The sequence below is a fragment of the Triticum urartu genome, unplaced genomic scaffold, assembly GCF_003073215.2.
Source record: "Triticum urartu cultivar G1812 unplaced genomic scaffold, Tu2.1 TuUngrouped_contig_466, whole genome shotgun sequence".
NCBI lineage: Eukaryota > Viridiplantae > Streptophyta > Magnoliopsida > Poales > Poaceae > Triticum > Triticum urartu.
Genome location: NW_024115266.1, coordinates 1 through 11,685, shown reverse-complemented (window position 1 = coordinate 11,685; position 11,685 = coordinate 1). Strand labels below are relative to the sequence as shown.

Genomic DNA, 11,685 nt, shown 5'->3' with positions numbered 1-11,685 from the left:
GGAATGCTGTTGTGTTCCGTGGCCTCTCTTCTTCCCTACCCCACGTCCTCAACTGTTGCCGGGATGACGCGTTGTTGTGGCATGGGAGGTGCAAGGTAGATCAGCGCTGCCACACTGACGTTTGTCTTCGCGGCCTCGAGGCGACGAAGGCGGCTGCGCACCTTGCGGCTTGAGCGTCGCCTGTCCTTGGTCTTTCTCTCTGTTTGTATGTATGTTGGTGCTCCACCTACTGTTGCCCCCTTAACCCTCAAATAATGCTGTAAACAATTATGGGTTTTAGCCCTTTTGTGAAAATTCACTTGCTTTGTAGGAAAACCACTTAAAATTATTTTCATTCTTACCAACCGACGTGAAACCAGTTACTCTTCTTACAACACAAGAGTGCCACATATTAATAAAGAGATAAAGGTAAGTCGGTAACCCTGAAGATATTTGTCTCAGTGATGCAGATGCTTAAAAGATTAGATGAGAATCACCGACATGATATTTGCAAGACCAGCTGCTCATCCTTCACCTATCTTGAAGCGCAACGGAGCCCTTTGATCGGAGTCGGACAATGGGAGGTTTCTGTTGTTGAATGCTGGAGTGCAAAGTTGTTGCTTTCTATGTGTTGCTTTTCGTGAAGGGTTCAGAGTTCAAACAAGCACCCTGTTTGGGCCACCTACAGAGAAAAAACAAGGTTGCATTCTAATTTCATTAGTTTTTGGATTGAGTGAATGATGATAGTGGTGTGCTTATTGTTGATTCTCCAATATATTCTTGTACTCTCACTTTAAATTTGAGATGCGTGAGCTGTATATAAAGTGCCAGGACAAGTTGAATAGATTTTTTTAGGGGTACAAGCTGACTAGATTATTTTTGGGAGTGCTAAGCGTTGATCGGCAGATCTTTTCTCACCAGTCTTACAGAACTATTTTGCAACAGAGGTCATGTTGCAGAAAATATTTGTAACAAAGATTGTGTTATAGGAAAAATGGTTTACAACAGAGATTATGTTTGAGATTTTTGTTACAACAGAGGTTCTGCTGTAAAAAAAAAAAACCTCTCCACCGTCGAGTTGCTACGGCAACATTTCTCATGTTTCGGAAACATGGGTGATGTTGCAAAATGTTAAGACTTGCGATGCGTGAGACTGAACCGATATGTGGTTGACTCTCAATGAGGCGGTCGAAGAGCGTAGAATCGGCTGGATGATTCTAATCATTTTTCGATTTTTTTAGGGGTACAAGTTGAATGGGCGCTAACCAACCGTCCCTGAGACGGCAAGGGTTCCATTTTTTGGAGTGGCAAGGCTTCAAGGCCCACTACCACGCAACTAGAGTCTCGCTCGCTCGCCGCCGCCGCTCGTTTCCCCATCCCCTTGCCGCCGCCGCCGCCGCCGCCATGCTCCGGCTCCGGTGTTGCGTCCTCACCCAGCTCCTCTCTTCTCCACCCCCGTCTCCCGCCTCCCAGCTCCGCCGCCTCATCTCTGCCGCAGCGCCCGCCATCTCCCCGAACCCTACCAGCTTCGCCGTAGAGGACTACCTCGTCGACACCTGCGGCCTCGCCCGGCCCCAGGCACTCGAGGCCTCCGCCAAGCTCTCCCACCTCAAGTCCCCCGCCAATCCCGACGCAGTCCTCGCCTTCCTCGCCGGCCTCGGCCTCTCCGGCGCCGACGTCGCCTCCATCGTCGCCAAGGACCCGCTGTTCCTCTGCGCCAAAGTGGAGAGGACCCTGGCCCCCGTCGTCGCGGGGCTCACCGGCCTCGGTCTGTCACGCTCCGAGATCGCGCGCCTCGTCTCGCTCTCCCGTGACAGATTCCGCCGTATGTCCACCGTCTCCAATGTACCTGGGCTTATTCGGCTCCTTCGAGAACCTCCTCCGTGCTGTCAGCCGTGGCTTATGCCTTCTCTCGGCCAACCTCGAGACGGTGGTCAAGCCCAATGTCGCGTTCCTGCAGGAGTGCGGGCTAGGTGACTCCGACATTGCCAAGTTGTGCGTCACCCAGCCATGGCTGCTCGCCTCCAACTTGGAGCGCGTCCGGGAAGTGGTGGCACTTGCTGAAGGTATAGGTGTGCCTCGTGGCTGTAGGATGTTCAGACACGCATTGAATGCTGTTGCACGCCTCAGCAAGGAGAAGATCGCTGCCAAAGTGGATTACTTGAAGACGACGTTTAGGTGGTCGGATGCTGAGGTCTGCATTGTTGTGTCCAAGTTTCCATTTGTGCTGATAAGTTCTGACCAGATGGTGCAGAGCAAGTCAGAGTTCCTGATCTCTGAGGCGGGGTTGGAACCGGCATACATCGCTCATCGGCCGGCATTGCTCTTGTACAGCCTGGAGGGCCGGATCAAACCCCGGTACTATGTTCTAAAGTTTCTTAAGGAAAATGGATTGCTTTGTCATGACCGAGATTACTATAGTGCAGTCATGCTGGCAGAGAAGGTATTCATGGAGAAGTTCATATGCCCTCATAAGGAAGCTGCGCCGCACCTCACAAAAGACTATGATGCCGCTTGCAAAGGGGAAATGCCGACTAATTTCAGATTCACATGAGCCATGAACGGGTTATGAAAATTCGTAACTGTGTGCTGGTTGTCCGTTGATGTATGTCTGCTAGATATCCTGGGCTAGTCGTTGCTAACGTGTGATGAAACTGATAGTTTGTTTCTGAATCCTGATATTTAGTGTCATCATTCAGTTGAGAAGAAACCATGGCTTCGTTATGAACTTTTCCATCCGCATTAATGATTTTAAACACACTTATTGGACCTAAGAAAGTGTGAGATGAAGCCATTCTGCAATGCAAATTAAAATTTTAGTTTTCAAGTTAGTTGCTGGTGCATTGAGAGTTTGAGACAATGGGCCTGTTTGCATCCAGCCAGCAACAGCCTTACCAAAAATATTTGGGTATTGACTGGCTTGTTGGCCTTTGGTTGGAAGCAGAGTTTTTGGTTATGCGCCAAAGTTTTGGTTGCTCGTTCAGTTCTAGCATCAGGTTGTTGTAGTATCCACGCGGCAAAATAGTGCACTAATTTTTTGGCGAGCCCTGATTTGGCAAATCTGGTATGGGCGGCATCCAAACAGCCCCGATGAGCCAAGGTAAGGTCTCCTTCATTGTGGGTAATGAACTCCTAATGTTCTATTAATGTTTTTTTAATTCATAGTGGATAATTGGAGGATCTTATTTAGGTAAATAGTCTTTTCTGATAGCAACTGGCGGGGATGTTGCCTCCTGGTTTTAGTGATTCGTATTTAGTAGTATCAATTAACCTGTCTCTGGCTTAATCTTATTTTCAGTTGCTGTTTGATCTAAAAATAATTTAGGTTTGCTCATATGCAGATTCACAGCAATCCACTTTTGCTCTAGTTAGCTAACTAATTATAGATGTAGTCTTTCAGCTATCAGCTATTGAAAGTCTCTGGAAGTGAGTTCACTTAAGTTATGCTAAAATAGTACAACTTTACTTGGTTCAGATGTAACGGTTTGGAGCCATTGGTCCTACTGGAAATACCTACTGGGCTGTAGGATAACTGGGCAGGGCCCACATCTGTACATGTTATCTGCGTAAGAGAGATGCTCACTTAAATAAACTTTGAACTATCACATAGAGTTGGGTTATAAGCATTGGCATTATTTAAGAAAGTAAACAATCAGATGCATGGCTATGGTCTCTGTCGTACAGGTTCCAATAAATTTCCTCATTTTCGTGGTATATAGGATGAACTGGAATAGGGAAAATAAGTTTTAAGTCATCAGGCCGATTTTTGGGAGAAAATCATATGTAACAACTAATTTCAGCTAAAGATGTTTTAACACAATAATTGGTTTCCCATGTTACCTTTTGACAATGCTTTGAGAAGTAAATTTTATGTAGGCCGTTGGCTCAAAATGCAGCTCACCATTTAGTGAGAATCTAATGTCTTTATGAAGTGTATGCTTTAGCATTTTATACTATTTACTGAGACAATGGTCCAGACCGGACTGATGGCAACATTTTATACTATTTACTGACACGTTTATATATGTCAATGTAAGAATAGAAATGTGTATGTTGTGTTGTTTGTGTAGTTCATTAAAACATCTATTTACCTACTGTTTGGTTAGTGCTTGCAGGATCTGACAATAGCCTATTCTGCCTCTTACAGCTCTCATCCCTTCTTGACATGAAGGAGATTTGCATCCATTTACGATTTCCTAGAGAGTTTATAAAGGCCTGTTCATGTTAATCTTGGAAACATACCACTCATGAAGGAACTATTCTTTTTTAGATCTTCATTGCATACGCTCTCTAATTTTTTGTTCATGGTTTTCCTTCTTACGTCCTTGCTAAAATATTCAACCTTATAGTTATGTTATTTGGGCTACACATCCACATGTTTGCTTTCTGTGATGGCTTATATACTCTAGAGATTATCTTGAATTTTGGGACTCGAAAGCGTTCTCTGACTTGGCTTTGTCTATATTCTGCATTGTTACTCCAGATAGAATCCACAGTAGTTAGATAAGTTAGCTTGAAAACTTCTGACTGATGGACATGCTGGTCCAATGGCAACACCAGCCAACCATGTACAACTTTTGTAGTCAAAGCAAACTGATGGTTGTGTATAGATATCCTGGGCTAGTCGTTGCTAACGTGTGATGAAACTGATAGTTTATTTCTTCAAACATGATATGTAGTGCCATCATTCAGTTGAGAAGAAACCATGGCTTCGTTATGAACTTTTTCGTCCGCATTAATGATTTTAAACAGATGTATTGGAACTAAGAAAGTGTGAGATGAAGCCATTCTGCAATGCAAATTAAAATTTCAGTTTTCAAGTTAGTTGCTGGTGCATTGAGAGTTTGAGACTATAGGCCTGTTTGCATCACAACCAGCAACAGCCTTACGAAAAGCATTGTCTGGCTCGTTGGCCTTTGGTTGGAAGTGTTAAGGAGTATTAGTATTGGTCTAGGAGTCCTTATTAGTCTATGTTTAGTTTCCTTGCACCTCAAGTCATGTGTAATATATATATGCCTCTTGGGCCTTCAATAAAGATAAGTTGCTTTCCTAACATGGTATTAGAGCCTAGGTTTAGGTCTCCGGACGCCGCAACTCGTCCTTGCGATCCACTATTTTTTTTCTCAATCGATCTGTTTTTCTCTGGATCGATCTCGTCTTCCATGGCACCACCAGCCCCGCGATCCGCCTGGCGCCTTGACTGCTCGCCCAGCTGCTTCGGCGTGGGCACCTCGTGGGCCGCTACCTGCCCCTGGATCGATGGCGGCTGCCTCAGATCGGGACCATCGCCTCCTGTGCGCTCGGCTGGGGCGCTCGGCTGGAAGCACCTCCAGGCTCCAGGAAGGATCCGCTCCACGTGCAGGCCCGCCCGTACAGCTCCAGCAGCCTGCGTGTTGCTCTCCTGCAGCTGCAGGCTTCTGTCCGCACACGTTTGCCTGCAGCTCTTCCTGTCGACCGCGTGTGCCCCTGCTGGCTGGCTGCTGCTCTGCTCCCGCACGTCCATCTGCGTGCTGCTGTTGTTCCGCTGCCCTTTGCTGCTCTACTCAGCTGATGCGTTCTGCTAGCCTACTTGCTAGTTGATGCGTTCCTGCTAGCCTATTTGCTAGCTGCCGCTGCTGATCTTTTAGTCATTGCATTAGTCTGGCATGTGCTTTTTCTATATTTTTCGCTGCGTCCACCAAATTCGTTGATATTTTGTGTTTTCTCATGTCATGTGAGTCCACCATACCTACGTCTGTCAGCCTTTTTCTGGTCATTGTCCTCTATAGGATTTCTGTGGCCTCTCTTTGCATTGTTGATCTAAGCCCATTCCCTTGCCGCCGAGCTTCTTTCGCCGTTGGTTTTCATGGGCCATGATTCTTTAAGCAATGCTTTATTCTCTCGATGGACCATCTTCTTTCGACAACCCATCTTCTCTTGATACTTCTTTTGTATCTTCTATCGGTGCGGTGTCTTCCTCTGATGTGCCATCTCTTCATTATCCCCTTTGGCGACTCGACAGGTTTTGAAGACTCTTCATGCTACGACGACACTCTCAAGACACGGATTTGGATTATCATTTTTTTTTAGTATTACACTTCTTCAAATGCAATGCTATTGCATACGCTTTGCATTTGAGGGGGGGTGTTAAGGAGTATTAGTATTGGTCTAGGAGTCCTTATTAGTCTATGTTTAGTTTCCTTGCACCTCAAGTCATGTGTAATATATATATGCCTCTTGGGCCTTCAATAAAGATAAGTTGCTTTCCTAACAGGAAGCAGATTTTTTGGTTATGCGCCAAAGTTTTGGTTGCCTGTTCAGTTCTAGCGTCAGGTTGTTGGTGAATCCACACGGCAAAATAGTGCGCTAATTTTTTGGCGAGCCCCGATTTGGCAAGGCTGGTACGGGCGGCATCCAAACAACCCCTGTGAGCCAAGGTAAGGTCTCCTTCGTTGCGGGTAATGAACTTTGAACTCCTAATGTTCTATTCATGTTCTTGCAATTCATAGTGGATAATTGGAGGATCTTATTTAGGTAAATAGTCTTTTCTGGGAGCAACTGAAGGGAATGTTGCCTCCTGGTGTTAGTGATTTGTATTTAGGAGTATCAATTAACCTGTCTCTGGCTTAATCTTATTTTCAGTTGTTGTTTGCTCTAAAAATAATTTAGGTTTGCTCATATGCAGATTCACAGCGATCCACTTTTGCTCTAATTAGCTAATTAATTATAGATGTAGTCTTTCAGCTATCAGCTATTGAAAGTCTCTGGAAGTGAGTTCACTAGGTTATGCTAAAACAATACTCCCTCCGTCCCATAATGGAAGACGTTTTTGCAAGCTATGTTAGCTTTCAAAACCGTCTTACATTATGGGACAGAGTAGTACGACTTTACTTGGTTCAGATGTAACGGTTTGGAGCCATTGGTCCTACTGGAAATACCTACTGGGCTGTAGGATAAATGGGCAGGACTCACATCTGTACACGTTTTTTGCAAGCTATGTTAGCTTTCAAAACCGTCTTACATTATGGGACGGAGTAGTACGACTTTACTTGGTTCAGATGTAACGGTTTGGAGCCATTGGTCCTACTGGAAATACCTGCTGGGCTGTAGGATAAATGGGCAGGACTCACATCTGTACATGTTATCTACGAAAGAGAGCTGCTCACTAACTTTGAACTATCACATAGAGTTGGGTTATAAGCATTGGCATTATTTAAGAAAGTAAACAATCAGATGCATGGTTATGGTCTGTGGTACAGGTTCCAATAACATTCCTCATTTTTGTGGTATATAGGCCGAACTGGAATATGGAAAATAAGTTTAAGTCGTCAGGCTGATTTTTGGGAGAAAGTTATATGTAACAACTAATTTCAACTAGGATGTTTTAACACAATAATTGGTTACCCATGTTACCTTTTGACAATGCTTTGAGAAGTAAATTTTATGTAGGAGGTTGGCTCAAAATGCGGCTCACCATTTAGTGAGAATCTAATGTCTTTACGAAGTGTATGCTTTAGCATTTTATACTATTTATTGAGACAATGGTCTAGACCGGACCGATGGCAACATTTTATACTATTTACTGACACATTGATATATGTCAATACAAGAACAAAAATGTGTATGTTGTATTGTTTGTGTAGTTCATTAAAACATCTATTTACCTTCTGTTTGGTTAGTGCTTGCAGGATCTGACAAAAGCCTATTCTGCCTCTTACAGCTCTCATCCCTTCCTCTTGACATCAAGGGAGATTTGCATCCATTACGATTTCCTAGAGAGTTTATAAAGGTCTGTGCATGGTAATTTTGGAAACATACCACTCATGAAGGAACTCTCCTTTTTGAGATCTCCATTGCATACGCTCTCTAATTTTTTGTTCATGGTTTTCCTTTTTTACATCCTTGCTAAAATATGCAACTTTACAGTTATGTTATCTGGGGTATACATCAACATGTTTGCTTTCTGTGATGGCTTATATACTCTAGAGATTATCTTGAATTTTGGGACTCGAAAAAGTTCTCTGACTTGGCTTTGTCTATATTATGCATTGTTACTCCAGATAGAATCCACAGTAGTTAGATAAGTTTGCTTGAAAACTTCTGACTGATGGACATGCTGGTCCAATGACAACACCAGCCGACCATGTACAGCTTTGTAGTCAAAGCAAACTGATGGTTGTGTATAGATGATGTTTTACATAGCAATTATATGCTAATTAAAGTAACTTTTCTTGTGCTCCATGATTAGACGATTGCCTTCTTGGCCCTTGAAAATATCATTGGACAAATTACTGTTTCGTATGAAGTACTCCTCTTACTTTCCTTGATAATAATTTCCTAGGTGTGAAAATCTCTCTATCAGTCTGTTCTTGTTAAAGAAGATGCACTGTCTTGCATATGATTCAGAGCATAAACACTTGCTACATTCTTTTTCTAGGTATTCAAGATCATGCGAGCTGCTGGATCTGTTTGTATGTCGCCTGAACCCTACCTAGTGCTCTACAAGGCCTGGAGCAAAAGTTGGGAGTCTAGTACAGATCGATTCAGATCTGAGGTGTTATATCTTAAAAGAATACCGAGAGTTTGTTTAACTGGATGGATGCAGCCTTGGCTGGAGCATCTGCAATCGTATTTTGTTCTCTTGAAACATAGGTCTGAAGCTTACAAAAAGTTCGTTGATCAGCTCCATGGTAACTGGTTGCAGAGTCCAGTGATGTGCTGGAGTGTTTTCCGCTAGTTAAGTCTGATCCATGCACTCCTAGTGGTGTGGACAGCTTCTGCATGTACAGGGGAGGGAGGAATTGCCTGAACATCGGCAATAATAGGGAGTTGGCCCATGGATGTACTTAACATTCACACGGATGGTATAGAGGGAGCTATGTATTTGGTGCTAGCTGCTGAGTCTCAATTGAGCATGTGACTGTATCCCTTTTATGCTTTTTGGTTCACGCTTGTGGTAGATTCTGGTGTCTTATGGATGAAATTATGATAAATATAAATGAAATTAGGATAAAAGCACAATTCAGAAAATCATCTCGTCTCATAGAGTATGTTTATAGCTCTCATTATGCTGATCTCTGAACAGAGGATCCAAATTGGAGAAAAGATTCAGAGGAAACATGTTGTATCTGGGGCAGCATACTGATGACTTTACATTCTTTCATGTTGTTCCATTAAAATTACTCCCTCTATCCCATAATATAAGAGCATTTTTTATGCTAGTGTAGTATAAAAAACGCTCTTATATTATGGGGCGGAGGGAATAGTAAACAGTGTTAGCTGACACTCTTCTTCCCTAACAACATTTTTATTGGTTTCTTCCCCTTGCATTTCATTAATTAAACACCAAGATAACTGCCCCAAAATACCGGATGGAATCCACATCAGACATCTCTATCTTGGCAAATTATCTATGATGAAACATGAACAGAAGGTGTAAATGTGAAGAAGTAACTTGTTCACACGGATGTTACTGGGACCACTAAAAATACAGATGGAAGTACACAAGAGATAGAATGTCATACAGATATGCCTCCATTTCCTGCTCATAATTGTGCACTGCTTAAATGACGCGGTCAATCAACAATTTCTGAAAAGTCAATGGTGTGATCAACCAGCCAGACATAAGCAAAAAAAAAAAGGAAAAGTAAGGAGATCATAACGATTAACGTTCATTGTGTGCAAGAAATGGGATGCATGCCGTCTGGATAGCAAACGATCACAGGGCGGAACCAGAGTAGTGAACGGCCTGGATTATGCATGGCCAGCCACATGTCCAGAGTCTCGCCCCTAAGCGTTCGACGAAAACTAATCCGCGTATTCTAGTAAAGTCATGATAAAGTTGCACCCATATAAAATCATTTTCGCAAAACGAAGTTTGCTGCTCAATTAAGTAGTGAGGATTAATTCATGATACAAAGCAGTTAAGCACTACATGAAACAAAGAACTATAAAAGCACATTGACCACATGGCCAGGAATTAAACTCATTGCTCTCCCACTTATATTGTGGATGCTATTTCCCACAAAGTGATGCTTCTAAACAAACTTGAGATTCATGTGTTGGGTGAACATGTGAAGGTTATATGCTCATGGTCTTTATTTTGCAACTGCCTTTTCTCAGTAAAGAAGGTAAAGGTTGGGAATGATATCATGTGCATGAAGGTTTTCCTTTTTGAGCTAACAAACTGTGCATCCCAAGTCGTCCTCGTGTTTGCTCCTTTTGCAAGAATCTTAAGGGAGGCAACCTCATGGGACATTTTGGCGACCGCAAGACCCTTGACATGCTCTCCGATCACTTCTTTTGATCAGAATGCTAGTCAAGTGATGCAAAGCATGACACAAAGCTAAGTCTCGACTACATCCTCCTAGCCTCACTATGCTCCATTGCTCGTAGCTACCGTACCTTGGAAGCATATTAATATGGGCACATTTGTAGTTGTAGATCGTTTTTCTAAGATGACACATTTTACTCCTTGCAACAAGAGTGGCCCTGCTTCACATATCTCCAATTATTTTCTTTAGGGACATTGTGCGACTACATGAGATTCCCAAAGTCCATCATCTCGGATCATAGCATCAAGTTCATGATCTACTTTGGAAGAAATTGTGGGATAAGATAGGCAAAATATATACTTCTCCACCACTTGCCCTTCACAAACCGATGGTCACACCGAAGTGGTCTTTGTGCTTTTATCAACAAAAACTTGAAGTCATGGGAGGATTGCATTCCACATGTTGAGCTCTCTTACAACCACACTCTACACTGAGCGATGCACAAGAGTCCAACTGAGGCGGTGTACGACTTCAACCTACTCACTCCTCTCAATCTACTCTGACTACTATTCAAAGAGAGGACACATACAAATGCCAAAAAAATAGGCAAAGTACATCAAGAATCTCCATGAGTCCATTGAGACCAATATCAAGCAATAAGTTCAACGCCAATTCATCAAGGTCGAAAAAAATACCGACGTCCAATGATCTTCATCCCCGATGATCTTGTTTGGGCACACCTTCCCGAGTAACTCCTCGAGCAACAAAAATACAAGCTTCTACAAAGAGGTGAAGGACATTTCCAAGTTCTCCAACACATCAATGACAACACCTACAAAACTAGCCTTCTCAGGGACAAGTTCTCCATGAGAGACACTTTTAACTTCACTGAACTCTCTCCCTATCATGGAGATGAGACTTTAGAGTCGAGGACTGCTCCTTTTCAAGAGGGGGGGAGATGATACATCAGGTTCTTCCAACATGACCATGCAAATCAAGGAAAGATCCAATTGGACCAATGACAAGGACGCGCGCCAAGGTGACACATGACAAGCTAACTCTTTTCTTAAATGAGCTCCCTTTGGACTTGCATGAGAATTCATTGCTACCTAAGGCGTGGACCTTATATGTGCTTAGATGTGAAGGTATGGAACACAAAGAAGGAGAAAGGATGGGCCATGAATAATAAGGTATGAATGCGAGGGCAACATCTCGAAGGCAAGGCTAAGGGAAGGATAAGGGCTGCCTTGGAGTCTGTCGTGGAGCTTCCGAGCAAGGTGTACAATGCTCCGGTATGACCTAGAGTCTGGCTCGGAGCCTCCAGGCTAGCAATGAAGTGTTGGGGAACGTAGTAATTTCAAAAAATTCCTACGCACACGCAAGGATCATGGTGATGCATAGCAACGAGAGGGGAGAGTGTTGTCCACGTACCCTCGTAGACCGAAAGCGGAAG

At 43.4% G+C, this 11,685-nt stretch overlaps 1 long non-coding RNA gene and 1 pseudogene across 1 annotated transcript; both read left to right on the top strand.

Moving 5' to 3' along the window:
- Window positions 1-1,279: 1,279 nt before the first annotated feature.
- LOC125528135 lies at window positions 1,280-3,632 on the top strand (annotated as a pseudogene).
- A 1,017-nt stretch (window positions 3,633-4,649) lies between these two features.
- On the top strand, window positions 4,650-9,001 carry LOC125528136. The gene is made up of 3 exons (XR_007292326.1): window positions 4,650-6,395; window positions 7,679-7,747; window positions 8,396-9,001. It is a non-coding gene; the product is annotated as an uncharacterized LOC125528136 (long non-coding RNA).
- Window positions 9,002-11,685: the final 2,684 nt, after the last annotated feature.